At 33.2% G+C, this 17088-nt stretch overlaps 2 protein-coding genes across 4 annotated transcripts in view; one reads left to right on the top strand and one right to left on the bottom strand.

Moving 5' to 3' along the window:
* Positions 1-17088, bottom strand: part of Dpr12 (defective proboscis extension response 12) — a 236532-nt gene that overhangs the window by 177573 nt on the left and 41871 nt on the right. The gene's annotated exons all lie outside the window — the stretch shown is intronic.
* The window catches only part of Ecd (ecdysoneless cell cycle regulator), a 73816-nt gene continuing 62874 nt past the window's right edge, over positions 6147-17088 (top strand). The window contains exon 1 of the mRNA XM_076780834.1: positions 6147-6163. The gene's annotated coding sequence lies outside the window, so the exon portion shown is untranslated. The remainder of the gene's footprint in view (positions 6164-17088) is intronic.

Genomic DNA, 17088 nt, shown 5'->3' with positions numbered 1-17088 from the left:
GATAACAAGTTATTAACAATTAAATTCGAAAATTTCAAATCGTTCTGGAAAAATTATTTTCACTTGCAGGGGTCAATTGCAAGCATTTTTGGTCAACAGACATACCCCCGAAATCCTACTCAGTTTCGAGAAAAAAATTCATTACCGAAAATTTCATGTCTGACTATAGCGTCGATATGTTTCACTGAAATTTCATACGTATCTTTAAAACATCATAACTCCTGAACGGATTGGGCGATTTTAATGTTTAAAAAGGCAAACGACGCGTATTTTAGTGGAGAATATGTAGGAATTATAAAATAATTCGAAAAGTTGGTCCTACACCCCGCAAAATAAGAAAAACCCCATAAAAATGGTCCAATTTTCAAACAGCCATAACTCCTACAATTGTGAATATATTCCAATGAAACTTTTTTCTGGCGTAGAGCTCGTAGGTACCTACAAAAAAGTATTAAACAACTTTTCTGTACAATGCCAAACAAATTTACTAAAAATGAAAAAGAAATTTTTAAGAAAAATCGACAGGGGGTAGGTGCTGAAATTTATCAGCGGAATTAAACAATTTCAAATCATTCTGCAAAAATTATTTTCACTTGCAGGGGTCAATTGCAAGCATTTTTGGTCAACAGACATACCCCCGAAATCCTACGCACTTCCGAAAAAAAAATTCTTTACAGAAAATATAATTTCTGGCTAGAAACTGCCTCGAAATTTCATGCAAATGTTTAAAATATCATAACTTCTGAATGGATTGGATGATTTTAATGTTTCAAAATGCAAATAACGCGTATTTTAGTGAAATATATGTAGAAATTCTAAGAAAATTCGAAATGTTGCTCCTTAACCCCGTAAAGTCAAAAAAACCCCCATAAAAATGGTCCAATTTTCAAACGGCCATAACTCCCAGAATAGTGAATATATTGGATTGAAATTTTGGGAGGAAGTGGAGCTCATGGAACCCTACAAAAAAGTACTAAACAAAATTTCCGCAAGACGTCGAACAAATTTAATAAAAATGAAAAACGAATTTATAAGAAAAATCAACAGGCTGAAATTGAGGTGCTGAAATTTGGAAGAAAAATTTCAAATCGTTCTAGAAAAATTATTTTCTGTTGAGGGGGTCAATTGAAAGCATTTTTGGTCAACAGACATACCCCTGAAATCCTACTCAGTTTCGAGAAAAAAATTCATTACGGAAAATTTCATGTCTGACTATAGCGTCGATATGTTTCACTGAAATTTCATACGTATCTTTAAAACGTCATAACTCCTGAACGGATTGGGCGATTTTAATGTTTAAAAAGGCAAACAACGCGTATTTTAGTGGAGAATATGTAGGAATTATAAAAATATTTGAAAAGTTGTTCCTTGACCCCGTAAAGTTACAAAACCCCCATAAAAATTGTCCAATCATCAAACAGCCATAACTCTTACAATAGTCAATATATTCCAATGAAACTTTTTTCTGGCATAGAGCTCGTAGGTACCTACAAAAAAGTATTAAACAACTTTTCTGTACAATGCCAAACAAATTTACTAAAAATGAAAAAGGAATTTTTAAGAAAAATCGACAGGGAGTAGGAGCTGAAATTTATCAGCGAAATTAAACAATTTCAAATCATTTTGAAAAAATTATTTTCTGTTGCGGGGGACAGTTACAATTATTTTTGGTCATTAGACATACCCCTGAAATCCTACGCACTTCCGAGAAAAAAATTCTTTACAGAAAATATAATTTCTGGCTAGAAACTGCATTGAAATTTCATGCAAATGTTTAAAATATCATAACTTCTGAATGGATTGGATGATTTTAATGTTTCAAAATGCAAATAACGCGTATTTTAGTGAAATATATGTAGAAATTCTAAGAAAATTCGAAATGTTGCACCTTAACCCCGCAAAGTCAGAAAAACCCCCATAAAAATGGTCCAATTTTCAAACGGCCATAACTCCCAGAATAGTGAATATATTGGATTGAAATTTTGGGAGGAAGTGGAGCTCATGGAACCCTACAAAAAAGTACTAAACAAAATTTCCGAAAGACGTCGAACAAATTTAATAAAAATGAAAAACGAATTTATAAGAAAAATCAACAGGCTGAAATTGAGGTGCTGAAATTTGAAAGAAAAATTTCAAATCGTTCTAGAAAAATTATTTTCTGTTGAGGGGGTCAATTACAAACATTTTTGGTCATTATACATACCCTCGAAATCCTACCCACTTTCGAGAAAAAAATTCTCAAATTTTTGAACAAAATAAAAAAATGTCAAATCGTTCTGAAAAAATTATTATCCTTTGCAGAGGTTAATTACAATAATTTTTGGTGAATAGACCTACCCCCGAAATCCAATTTCTCTCCTAGTTACAAGCATTTGTATCACATCACATCACAACCATACTGTCTCAATACTTATGCCACTCTATATACTTTCTAAAAACGAAATAAAAAAATAAGTTGTTTTTTTTTCGAGGTCTCACATGAAAAGCTGCCCTCTTAAAAAAAAAGGAATCGTGATTCTCGATGCAAAGAAAATCGAACACACAATTCCACGCGGACGAACTACCCCCAACGAGTATTTTCGATTCATTTCGTATAAAAATTCCATAATACTATCATCAATCGCTACCGCATGAAATCGTGGCGGACCATTATTCGCGTTGGTGATCATAGAACAGGCATTCCAAACCTATGGTGGTTATTGCACAAAGGTCAACTCACATGTGCACACACGCATGGTCGCACAGCCCGGTAATTACTACTCGTTAAATTAAAATACCAGGCATTATGCATCGAAGAGGAACACAATCTTCAGAACGTCATAACTTCTGAACGGATTGGACGATTTTAATGTTTAAAAAATCAAACGACGTGTATTTTGCTAGAGAATATGTAGAAATTGTAAAAATATTCGGAAAGTTGATCCTTGACCCCGCAAAATGAGAAAAACCACATAACAATGGTCCAATTTTCAAACGACCATAACTCCTACAATAGTGAATATATTTTAATGAAACTTTTTTCTGAAGCAGAGCCCATGGATACCTACAAAAAAGTATTAAACAAAATCTTCGTAGGACGTCAATCAAATTTATTAAAAATGAAAAACGAATTTTTAAGAAAAATCGATAGGGGGTAGGTGACTAAGTTTTCGGTGAAAAAATAAAATTTCAAACCGTTCTAAAAAAATTATTTTCGGTTGCAGGGGTCAATTACAATCAATTTTGGTCATCAGACATACCCTCGAAATTCTACCCACTTTCTAGGAAAAAATTCGAGAAGAGTGTGACATTTTTTGACAAATTTAAAAAATTTCAAATCATATTAAAAAAATTATATTTAGTTGCAGGAGTCAATAACAAGCATTTTTGGTGAATAGACATACCCCCGAAATCCTACGCACTTTCGAGAAAAAAAATCCTTACCGAAAATGGAATGTCTGACCATACATTGATATGTTTCACTGAAATTTCATACATAAGTTTAAAACATCATAACTTCTGAACAGATTGGAGGATTTTACTGTTTCAAAATGCAAACGACGCGTATTTTGGTGAAGAATATGTAGAAATTCTAAAAATATTCGAAATGTTGTTCCTTAACCCCATAAAGTGAAAAGAAACTCCATAAAAATGGACCAATTTTCAAACGCCCATAACTCCTATAAAAATTCATGGAATTCATTGAAATTTAGCCCGTATCTAGAACTTATGGATACCTACAGAAAAGTATTAGACAACATTTCTGTACAGCGCCAGACAAACTCATGAAAAATCAAAAACGAATTTTCAAGAAAAATCGACGTGGGGGAAAATTTTTCAATGAAAAAGAAATTTCAAATCGTTGTGGAAAAATTATTTTCGGTTGCGTGGGTTAAATACAATCATTTTTGGTGAACAGACATACCCCCGAAATCCTACGCACTTTCGAGAAAAAAATTCATTACTAAAAATATAATGTCTGACCATAACTGTCTATTACCCTGAAAATTGAAGAGTTTCAAATCCTTTTGAAAAAATTATTTTCAGTTGCGGGGGTCAATTGCAATCACTTTTGGTCAATAGAGACAACCTCGAAATCCTACCCATTTTCTAGAAAAAAATTCAGTACTATTGAAACTTTAAACGTTAATAACTTTTTAACGAAGCCTCCATCAACAAATTAATATTCTTAATTTTCGTCTTATTTTGGCCTCCAGAATTCCCCATTAAAATTTTTCCCAAATTTTTTTTAGATTCATTTCAGAATAGTATTGCTCAATCTTTTAATTCAACAGAAATATAACATCTTTTAATTCAACGTTTGTGATTCCTAATCCACTTTTCGAAATTGTTCATTTTCTATCGTCTAACCACGAATTATAGTCATCGACACAAATATGACTCGTGCATTGGTTTACATAATTGGTTATACTATTAATTTATCTTGGAAAATATTCCATATTCTGGATCACGATACACAAGTTTTATTTTCGTAACAGAAGGACTATAGAGAGTGTTCGACAACCCTGGGAAAAATTTTAATGGGAGATTCTGGAGACCAAAATAAGACGAAAATTAAGAATAGCAATTTGTTGATAGAGGCTTTGCTAAAAAGTTATTAACGTTTGAAGTTCCGTGCACGCGTCGCGCAAGGTTCCCGTCTCACAGGTGTAACTTTGAACGTTAATAACTTTTTAACGAAGCCTCCATCAACAAATTGATATTCTTGATTTTCGTCTTATTTTGGCCTCCAGAATTCCCCATTAAAATTTTTCCCAAATTTTTTTTAGATTCATTTCAGAATAGTATTGCTCAATCTTTTAATTCAACAGAAATATAACATCTTTTAATTCAACGATAGTGATTCCTAACCCACTTTTCGAAATTGTTCATTTTCTATCGTCCAACCACGAATTATAGTCATCGACACAAATATGACTCGTGCATTGGTTTACACAATTGGTTATACTATTAATTTATCTTGGAAAATATTCCATATTCTGGATCACGATCCACAAGTTTTATTTTCGTAACAGAAGGACTATAGAGAGTGTTCGACAACCCTGGGAAAAATTTTAATGGGAGATTCTGGAGACCAAAATAAGACGAAAATTAAGAATAGCAATTTGTTGATAGTGGCTTTGTTAAAAAGTTATTAACGTTTGAAGTTCCGTGCACGCGGCGCGCAAGGTTCCCGTCTCACAGGTGTAACTTTGAACGTTAATAACTTTTTAACGAAGCCTCCATCAACAAATTGATATTCTTGATTTTTTTCTTATTTTGGCCTCCAGAATTCCCCATTAAAATTTTTCCCAAATTTTTTTTAGATTCATTTCAGAATAGTATTGCTCAATCTTTTAATTCAACAGAAATATAACATCTTTTAATTCAACGATAGTGATTCCTAACCCACTTTTCGAAATTGTTCATTTTCTATCGTCCAACCACGAATTATAGTCATCGACACAAATATGACTCGTGCATTGGTTTACAAAATTGGTTATACTATTAATTTATCTTGGAAAATATTCCATATTCTGGATCACGATCCACAAGTTTTATTTTCGTAACAGAAGGACTATAGAGAGTGTTAGACAACCCTGGGAAAAATTTTAATGCGAGATTCTGGAGACCAAAATAAGACGAAAATTAAGAATAGCAATTTGTTGATAGAGGCTTTGTTAAAAAGTTATTAACGTTTGATGTTCCGTGCACGCGGCGCGCAAGGTTCCCGTCTCACAGGTGTAACTTTGAACGTTAATAACTTTTTAACGAAGCCTCCATCAACAAATTGATATTCTTGATTTTCGTCTTATTTTGGCCTCTAGAATCTCCCATTAAAATTTTTCCCAGGGTTGCCCTAACACTCTGTATAATCTACACGACCATAAAGCTCCAACAAACAACTCGACTCGATCGAAAAACACGTGAATCCTCTCACGATCTCCATCCTCACGCTAGATGTCGCCACTGTAGCCACGAGATTATAAACAGCTCCACATCCTAGTCATCGAGTTCCCTTTTCGTCCATTTTCCAGGTCGAACATCACATCGAAAAGAAAGCGATTGGCGACTGCAAAGGAAACAAAGGCGAAATCTCCTAGAGACCACCGAAAGCAACACCAGAGTGCTTCTCGCGAGTGTCTCGAGGACCGAAAGAAGCGTTGGGCCAAGTCCATCAAACGTGAGTGCCACTTTGAACATAAATGCACGATAACATAAATGTTGACTCTCAATGCTCACTCACTCTTGTATAATTACATTTACTTTTAATCCCCTTTATTTCTGTCTGTTTTATCCCCGTTCCAGGGTGCTTTTTCTCTGTCAGAGTGGAGCTTTAATCACCTCTCAGCGAATTACAGTACCTATTATTCTAAAGAGTCGAGTAATTCTATTTATCGTCTGAAACCAGGACGTTTAAGGTTTTATTGCGCTCTGTGGCGATAGGTCCCAAGAGCGTGTGACAAAACGCAGAATCCTCTTTGGTCGACGCCCTCTCGAGGCTCGCGTAGATTAAAACGTTAAGCTGCCTCTAGATCAGATCGACCAAGGTACAATGAAACTACGACGCGAGGTCTATTGTTAAGAACGAGTAAATTGCGAGATGTTTCTAGGAAAATAACTGGTTCCTCGACAAACATAGAGAATCTGCTCCACTTTTGTGAGGAATCGATCGAGCCTGGCCGGGGAAGATGGAAAGTATGATTTATTCAAAACTCGAACGCGTTTTGTAAATCGAATTTTGTGCTCGTTGGTACACACCGCGAACGTCGAAATTCTAATTTACCCATTATTACGACTGTCTAAGTTACTGGCAGATAGAAGACTAGGATTTGAAATTTTTTTTTTAGTTGAAAAATTTCAGCACCTATTGGAATTTTTTTCTTGAGAATGCGTGGGATTTTGGGGGTATGTCTAATGATCAAAAATGATTGCAATTGAACCCTAAAACTGAAAATAATTTTTTTAGAACGATTTGAAATTTTTTTTTTTTCGCTGAAAAATTTCAGCATTTATTTGAATTTTTTTCTTGAAAACGCGTGGGATTTCGGGGGTATGTCTAATGATCAAAAATGATTGCAATTGAACCCTAAAACTGAAAATAATTTTTTTAGAACGATTTGAAATTTTTTTTTTTTCGCTGAAAAATTTCAGTATTTATTTGAATTTTTTTCTTGGAAATGCTTAGGATTTTGGAGGTATGTCTAATGATCAAAAATGATTGCAATTGACCCCTAAAACTGAAAATAATTTTTTTAGAACGATTTGAAATTTTTTTTTTTCGCTGACAAATTTCAGTATTTATTTGAATTTTTTTCTTGAGAATGCGTGGGATTTTTGGGGTATATATAATGATAAAAAATGATTGCAATTGACCTCTGTAAGCGAAAATAATTTTTTTAGAACGATTTGAAAATTTTTTTTTTTCGCTGAAAAATTTCAGTATTTATTTGAATTTTTTTCTCGAAAATGCGTGGGATTTTGGGGGTATGCCTAATGACCAAAAACGATTGTAATTGACCTCTGCAATCGACAATAATTTTTCTAGAACGATTTGAAATTTTTTTTTTTTAGCTGAAAAATTTCAGTGTTTATTTGAATTTTTTTCTCGAAAATGCGTGGAATTTCGGGGGTGTGTCTAATGACGAAAAACGATTGTAATTGACCCCTGCAACCAGAAATAATTTTTTTATAATGATTTGAAAGTTTCCAGTTTTCAGGGTAAGAGACAGTTATGGTCAGACATTATATTTTTAGTAATGAATTTTTTTCTTGAAAATGCGTAGGATTTCGGGGGTTTGTCTAATGACCAAAAACGATTGTAATTGACCCCTGCAAAGGAAAGGAATTTTTTTAGAACGATTTGATATTTTTCAATTTTGTCGAAAAATTTGTCAACCTTCCCGAATTTTTTTCTCGAAAATGTGAAGGATTTCGAATGTATGTGTATTCACCAAATGTGATTGCAATTGACCCCCGCAGACGAAAATATTTTTTCAGAACGATTTGAAATTTTTTTTTATGTCGAAAAATTTCAGCAGCTACCCCCTGTCGATTTTTCTTACAACTTCGTTTTTGATTTTTAATAAATTTGTTTCGCGTTGTACAGAAATTTTGTCTCATACTTTTTTGTAGGTGACCATGAGCTCTACTTCAGAAAAAAGTTTCATTAAAATATATTCACTATTCTAAGAGTTATGACTGTTTGAAAATTGAACCATGTTTATGGGCGTTTTGTAAATTTAAGGGATCAAGGAACAACTTTTCGAATAATTTTATAATTCCTACATATTCTCCACTAAAAAACGCGTCGTTTGCCTTTTTAAACATTAAAATCGTCCAATCCGTTCAGAAGTTATGATGTTTCAAAGATACGCATGAAATTTCAGTGAAACATATTGACGCTATGGTCAGACATGAAATTTTCGGTAATGAATTTTTTTCTCGAAACTGAATAGGATTTCGGGGGTATGTCTAACGACCAAAAACGATTGTAATTGACCCCCACAGTAGAAAATAATTTTTTCAGAACGATTTGATATTTTTTAATTTTGTCGAAAAATTTGTCAACCTTTCTGAATTTTTTTCTCGAAAGTGGGTAGAATTTCGAGGATATGTGTAATGACCTAAAATGATTGTAATTGACCCCCACAATAGAAAATAATTTTTTCAGAATTATTTGAAATTTTTTTTTTTCGCTGAAAAATTTCAGCATCTATTCGAATTTTTTTCTCGAAAATACGTGGGATTTCGGGGGTATGTCTAATGACCAAAAACGGTTGTAATTATCCCTTGTAGCCAGAAATAATTTTTTTATAATGATTGGAAATTTTTCAGTTTTCAGGATAACAGACAGTCATGATCAGGCATTATATTTCCAGTAATGAATTTTTTTCTCGAAAATGCGTGGAATTTCGGGGGTATGTCTAATGACCAAAAACGATTGTAATTGATCCCCACAACCAAAAATAATTTTTCCAGAACGATTCGAAGATTTCTAATTTAATGTTTAAATAACTTTTTAATAAAGCCTCAATCAAGAAATTAATATTCTTGATTTTCGTTATAATTAACCATGAACTCTACTTCAGAAAAAATTTCCATTTAAATATATTCACTATTGCACGATTTATAGTCGTCTAAACATTAATATACAATAATCTGATTATAAAGTATTTCATATAAATACAATTTCAAGTAACCATTTCTAGCCTCAAATTACATTTTCAATAAATAATTTTTCTCTCCAAACCCAAACTATCTTCCACATTAATGGAGCTGTGAGACTTTTTCAGTGCAAAAGGTCAACAGCTAGAAGCACCAGCGATTTCGATGGGCAAATCTTTAGCAAAGGCAGTGTATAAACTGGGCTTCGACTTGTTATCGACTGAGCTTCCAAGAACCAAGTAATGGAAACAGAGTTGTAATAATCGAAACGTTTACTCTGTCTACCGTGTGTCTGTATGAATACGAAATCGTGCCAATGGGACAGCTACGTGTCTGGCGAATCAACGATCAAAACGCTTATCTCCGAACAGGCTCTCCATATTGCAATACTCATATTTCCGTACGTGACCTACAAGTTTGCTAGAGGAAAAGCCAGTAGGAAAATTGGAAGGATCGCGGCGCCCGTGCGATATCCTGATATTTACTACACGTAAATCGCTACCGAAGACGAAGGAGCAACATGCTGAATTCGCAAGTGGTCCCCACCGTTGCGGAAGATTTTCCTAATAAATCAATTTTTACAGCCCCGAGACTCCTCGACCTCGCCTCTCGCGCGATTGATTCATACGTTTTTATCGTTACGATCGTGAACCCTGAATAGATAGTAAGAAATGAAGATTTAGTGTATTTAAAAATCTTGTTGATTGATATTGGAGACTAACAAAATAGCAGAATTGGGAATAATTGCAAAATATTTGAGTAAATTAGCAATTTGATGGAGGATAGAGGTCCTGAAAAGACTTGCAAATCGATGTTTGAAACGATTGATTCATACGTTTTCATTTTCTTACGTTTTTATCGTTACGATCGTGGACTCTGAATAGATAGTAAGAAATGAAGATTTAGTGTATTTAAAAATCTTGTTGGTTGGTATTGAAGATTAACAAAATAGCAGAATTGGGAATAATTGCAAAATATTTGAGTAAATTAGCAATTTGAGGGGGGATACAGGTCCTGAAAGGACTTGCAAATCGATGTTTGAAACGATTGATTAATACGTTTTCATTTTCTTACGTTTTTATCGTTACGATCGTGAAACCTGAATAGATAGTAAGAAATGAAGATTTAGTGTATTTAAAAATCTTGTTGGTTGGTATTGAAGATTAACAAAATAGCAGAATTGGGAATAATTGCAAAATATTTGAGTAAATTAGCAATTTGTTGGGGGATAGAGGTCCTGAAAAGACTTGCAAATCGATGTTTGAAACGATTGATTCATACGTTTTCATTTTCTTACGTTTTTATCGTTACGATCGTGAACCCTGAATAGATAGTAAGAAATGAAGATTTAGTGTATTTAAAAATCTTGTTGGTTGGTAGTGAAGATTAACAAAATAGCAGAATTGGGAATAATTGCAAAATATTTGAGTAAATTAGCAATTTGAGGGGGGATAGAGAGGTCCTGAAAGGACTTGCAAGTCACTGTTTGAAACGATTGATTCATACGTTTTCATTTTCTAACGTTTTTATCGTTACGATCGTGAACCCTGAATAGATAGTAAGAAATGAAGATTTAGTGTATTTAAAAATCTTGTTGATTGATATTGGAGACTAACCAAATAGTAGAATTGGGAATAATTGCAAAATATTTGAGTAAATTTGCAATTTGATGGGGGATAGAGGTCCTGAAAAGACTTGCAAATCGATGTTTGAAACGATTGATTCATACGTTTTCATTTTCTTACGTTTTTATCGTTACGATCGTGAACCCTGAATAGATAGTAAGAAATGAAGATTTAGTGTATTTAAAAATCTTGTTGGTTGGTATTGAAGATTAACAAAATAGCAGAATTGGGAATAATTGCAAAATATTTGAGTAAATTAGCAATTTGAGGAGGGATAGAGGTCCTGAAAAGACTTGCAAATCGATGTTTGAAACGATTGATTCATACGTTTTCATTTTCTTACGTTTTTATCGTTACGATCGTGAAACCTGAATAGATAGTAAGAAATGAAGATTTATTGTATTTAAAAATCTTGTTGATTGATATTGGAGACTAACAAAATAGCAGAATTGGGAATAATTGCAAAATATTTGAGTAAATTAGCAATTTGATGGAGGATAGAGGTCCTGAAAAGACTTGCAAATCGATGTTTGAAACGATTGATTCATACGTTTTCATTTTCTTACGTTTTTATCGTTACGATCGTGAAACCTGAATAGATAGTAAGAAATGAAGATTTAGTGTATTTAAAAATCTTGTTGATTGATATTGGAGACTAACAAAATAGCAGAATTGGGAATAATTGCAAAATATTTGAGTAAATTAGCAATTTGATGGAGGATAGAGGTCCTGAAAAGACTTGCAAATCGATGTTTGAAACGATTGATTCATACGTTTTCATTTTCTTACGTTTTTATCGTTACGATCGTGAACCCTGAATAGATAGTAAGAAATGAAGATTTAGTGTATTTAAAAATCTTGTTGGTTGGTATTGAAGATTAACAAAATAGCAGAATTGGGAATAATTGCAAAATATTTGAGTAAATTTGCAATTTGAGGGGGGATACAGGTCCTGAAAGGACTTGCAAGTCACTGTTTGAAACGATTGATTCATACGTTTTCATTTTCTTACGTTTTTACCGTTACGATCGTGAACCCTGAATAGATAGTAAGAAATGAAGATTTAGTGTATTTAAAAATCTTGTTGGTTGGTATTGAAGATTAACAAAATAGCAGAATTGGGAATAATTGCAAAATATTTGAGTAAATTAGCAATTTGAGGGGGGATAGAGGTCCTGAAAAGACTTGCAAGTCACTGTTTGAAACGATTGATTCATATATTTTCATTTTTATACATCTCCATCGTTACGATCGTAAACCCTGAAACGATAGTAAGAAATGAAGATTTAGTGTATTTAAAAATCTTGTTGGTTGGTAGTGAAGATTAACAAAATAGCAGAATTGGGAATAATTGCAAAATATTTGAGTAAATTAGCAATTTGAGGAGGGATAGAGGTCCTGAAAAGACTTGCAAATCGATGTTTGAAACGATTGATTAATACGTTTTCATTTTCTTACGTTTTTATCGTTACGATCGTGAAACCTGAATAGATAGTAAGAAATGAAGATTTAGTGTATTTAAAAATCTTTTTGATTGGTATTGAAGATTAACAAAATAGCAGAATTGGGAATAATTGCAAAATATTTGAGTAAATTAGCAATTTGAGGGGGGGTAGAGGTCCTGAAAGGACTTGCAAGTCACTGTTTGAAACGATTGATTCATATATTTTCATTTTTATACATCTCCATCGTTACGATCGTAAACCCTGAAACGATAGTAACAAATGAAGATTTAGTGTATTTAAAAATCTTGTTGGTTGGTATTGAAGATTAACAAAATAGCAGAATTGGGAATAATTGCAAAATATTTGAGTAAATTTGCAATTTGAGGGGGGATACAGGTCCTGAAAGGACTTGCAAGTCACTGTTCGAAACGATTCATTCACACATTTTCATTTTCATACATCTCCATCGTTACGATCGTAAACCCTGAAACGATAGTAACAAATGAAGATTTAGTGTATTTAAAAATCTTGTTGATTGATGTCGAAGACTAACAAAATAGCAGAATTGCGAAATAATTGCAAAATATTTGAGTAAATTAGCAATTTGATGGGGGATAGAGGTCCTGAAAAGCTTGCAAATCGATGTTTGAAACAATTGGTTCAAATATTTTCATTTTCATACATTTCCATCGTTACGATCGTAAATCCTGAAACAATACTAACAAATTACGATTCAGTGTATTTAAAAATCTTGTCGATTCATATCGATGACAAAAAAAACAATAGAATTGCAAAATAATTGCAAAATATTTGAGTAAATAATCAATTTGATAGGGGATAGAGGTCCTGAAAGGACTTGCAAGTCACTGTTCGAAACGATTCATTCACACATTTTCATTTTCATACATCTCCAACGTAAACTCTGAAACAATACTAACAAATTACGATTTAGTGTATTTAAAAATATTGTCAATTGATATCGACGATTAAAAAAACAATAGGATTGCAAAATAATTGCAAAATATTTGAGTAAACAATCAATTTTATGGAGGATAGAGGCCCTGAAAGGACTTGCAAAACACTGTTCGAAACGATTGATTCACACATTTTCAATTTTATACATCTCCATCGTTAATCCTCGAACTATCCCAATATATTACAATCTCTGTATTTAAAAATCTTGTCGATTGATATGGAAGACTAAAAAAATCAATATAATTGCAAAATATTTGAGTAAATAACCAATTTGATGTGTCTAGAGGCCCTGAAAAGACTTGCAAATCACTGTTTGCAACGATTGATCCCAACATATTACAATCTAAGTATTTAAAAATTTTGTCGATTGATATGAAATACTAAAAAAATCATTAGAATTGCAAAATATTTGAGTAAATAACAAATTTGATGGGGGTAGAGGTCCTGAATCGACTTGCAAGTTACTGTTCGAAACGATTGATTCACACATTTTCATTTTCATGAAACTCTGCAACGATTCTAACACACTAAAATCTGAGTATTAGAAAATCTTGTAGTTGATTGATATCAAAGCCAAAAAAAGACAATAAAACTGCAAAATATTTCAGTAAATAACCAATTTGATGTGTCTAGAGGCCCTGAAACGACTTGCAAGTCTCTGTTTACAACGATTAATCCCAACATAACACAATCTGAGTATTTAAAAACCTTGTCGATTGATATCAAAGCCAAAAAAAAACAACAGAATTGCAAAATAATTGCAAAATATTTGAGTAAATAACCAATTTGATGGGGAATAGAGGTCCTGAAACGACTTGCAAGTCACTGTTCGAAACGATTGATTCACAAATTTTCATTTTCATGAAACCCTGAAACAATCCATAGATATTACAATCTGAGTATTTAAAAACCTTGTTAATTGATATGAAAGCCAAAAAAAAAACAGTAAAACTACAAAATATTTCAGTAAATAATCAATTTGAGGTGTCTAGAGGTCCTGAAAAGACTTCCAAATCACTCTTCGAAACGATTGATTCACTCATTTTCAATTTCATAAAACCCTGAAACGATTCTAACACATTACAATCTGAGTATTTAAAAATCTTGTGGTCGATTGACATGGAAGACTAAAAACTTCAACAGAATTGCAAAATATTTGAGTAAATAACCAATTTGATGGGGGATAGAGGTCCTGAAACGACTTGCAAGTCACTATTTGCAACGATTGCTCCCAACATAACACAATCTGAGTATTTAAAAACCTTGTTGATTGATATAAATACCAAAAAACAACAATAAAACTGCAAAATATTTCAGTAAATAATCAATTTGATGTTTCTAGAGGCCCTGAAAGGACTTGCAAATCACTCTTCGAAACGATTGATTCACTCATTTTCAATTTCATAAAACCCAGAAACGATTCTAACACATTACAATCTGTGTATTTAAAAATCTTGTGGTCGATTGATATGGAAGACTAAAAAATTCAACGGAATTGCAAAATATTTGAGTAAATAACCAATTTGATGGAGGATAGAGGTCCTGAAACGACTTGCAAGTCTCTGTTTCCAACGATTAATCCCATCATAACACAATCTGAGTATTTAAAAACCTTGTTGATTGATATAAATACCAAAAAACAACAATAAAACTGCAAAATATTTCAGTAAATAATCAATTTGATGTTTCTAGAGGCCCTGAAAGGACTTGCAAATCACTATTCGAAACAATTGATTCACAGATCATCATTTTCATACACCTCCATCGTAAATCCTCAAACAATCCTACCACATTACAGTCTGAGTATTTAAAAACCTTGTTGATCGATATCAAGGACTAAAAAAATCAATAGAATTGCAAAATATTTGAGTAAATAACCAATTTGATGGGGGATAGAGGTCCTGAAACGACTTGCAAGTCACTGTTTGCAACGATTGCTCCAAACATATTACAAACTGAGCATTTAAAAACCTTGTCGATTGATATCAAAGCCAAAAAAAATCAACAGAATTGCAAAATATTTGAGTAAATAACCAATTTGATGGAGGATAGAGGCCCTGAAATGATTTGCAAATCACTCTTCGAAACGATTGAATCACACATTTTCAATTTCATAAAACCGTGAAACGATTCTAACACATTACAATCTGAGTATTTAAAAATCTTGTGGTCGATTGATAAGGAAGACTAAAAAATTCAACAGAATTGCAAAATATTTGAGTAAATAACCAATTTGATGGAGAATAGAGGTCCTGAAACGACTTGCAAGTCTCTGTTTCCAACGATTAATCCCAACATAACACAATCTGAGTATTTAAAAACCTTGTTGATTGATATAAATACCAAAAAACAACAATAAAACTGCAAAATATTTCAGTAAATAATCAATTTGATGGTTCTAGAGGCCCTGAAAGGACTTGCAAATCACTATTCGAAACAATTGATTCACAGATCATCATTTTTATACACCCCCATCGTAAATCCTCAAACAATCCTACCACATTACAGTCTGAGTATTTAAAAACCTTGTTGATCGATATCAAGGACTAAAAAAATCAATAAAACTGCAAAATATTTCAGTAAATAATCAATTTGATGTGGCTAGAGGTCCTGAAACGACTTGCAAGTCACTGTTTGCAACGATTGCTCCCAACATAACACAATCTGAGTATTTAAAAACCTTGTCGATTGATATCAAAGCCAAAAAAAAACAACAGAATTGCAAAATAATTGCAAAATATTTCAGTAAATAACCAATTTGATGGGGAATAGAGGTCCTGAAACGACTTGGAAGTCACTCTTCGAAACGATTGATTCACAAATTTTCATTTTCATGAAACCCTGAATCAATCCATAGATATTACAATCTGAGTATTTAAAAACCTTGTTGATTGATATAAAAGCCAAAAAAAAACAGTAAAACTACAAAACATTTCAGTAAATAATCAATTTGATGTGTCTAGATGTCCCCTGAAAAGACTTGCAAATCACTCTTCGAAACGATTGATTCACTTATTTTCAATTTCATAAAACCCTGAAACGATTCTAACACATTACAATCTGAGTATTTAAAAACCTTGTTGATTGATATAAATACCAAAAAACAACAATAAAACTGCAAAATATTTCAGTAATCAATTTGAGGTGTCTAGATGTCCCCTGAAAAGACTTGCAAATCACTCCTCGAACCGATTGATTCGTAAATTGTTTTTCCCAAAGCGTTCGTTAAAAACGAACGCATATCGTAAATTCGGGCCCGAAACGATCCTAGTATCAGCGAATCCGTTTCGCGGAATGGATCGATCGAGCGATACCCGCAAGTTAAATAAAATTTATCAGAGTTATTGCGAGCAGAAGCGTCGCATGTCAACGGCATCGGCGCGGGAATAACGAAGGGCGCGGCGTAGTCTGCGCGAGACCATTAACCGAGAATTTCATGATACGCTTCATTGTACTAATCCAATTTAATTAGAACGGCTGGATAATAAGCCTGTAACGACACACTTTGCTCATTAATAACGATCAGACTCCGACCACGGTGCTCCGCGAGAGTCATCCGACGTTTTATCGTTCATCGTTCGTCTTCCTTATCGCATATATCTCTCGGTGTGACGCGTACACCTGGATTACGTAATCCGCGTGGATCTTTACTCCTTTCTGGCTCGATTTTTACGTTCGTACGGGGCTCCTATCCCGCGGAGATTCAGCGTCTGCGCGACAATCGCGACAGGGCCGATAAGTAATATGGAAAAGATGAACGTCCACCGTTTTATTTTCGTAATAGAAGGACTATAGAGAGTGTTCGACAACCCTGGGAAAAATTTTAATGGGAGATTCTGGAGACCAAAATAAGACGAAAATTAAGAATAGCAATTTGTTGATAGAGGCTTTGTTAA

Source organism: Colletes latitarsis, chromosome 13 (genome assembly GCF_051014445.1).
Source record: "Colletes latitarsis isolate SP2378_abdomen chromosome 13, iyColLati1, whole genome shotgun sequence".
Lineage (NCBI taxonomy): Eukaryota > Metazoa > Arthropoda > Insecta > Hymenoptera > Colletidae > Colletes > Colletes latitarsis.
The sequence above is the reverse complement of the archived record's forward strand: the minus strand, read 5'-3'. Positions and strand labels throughout refer to the sequence as shown.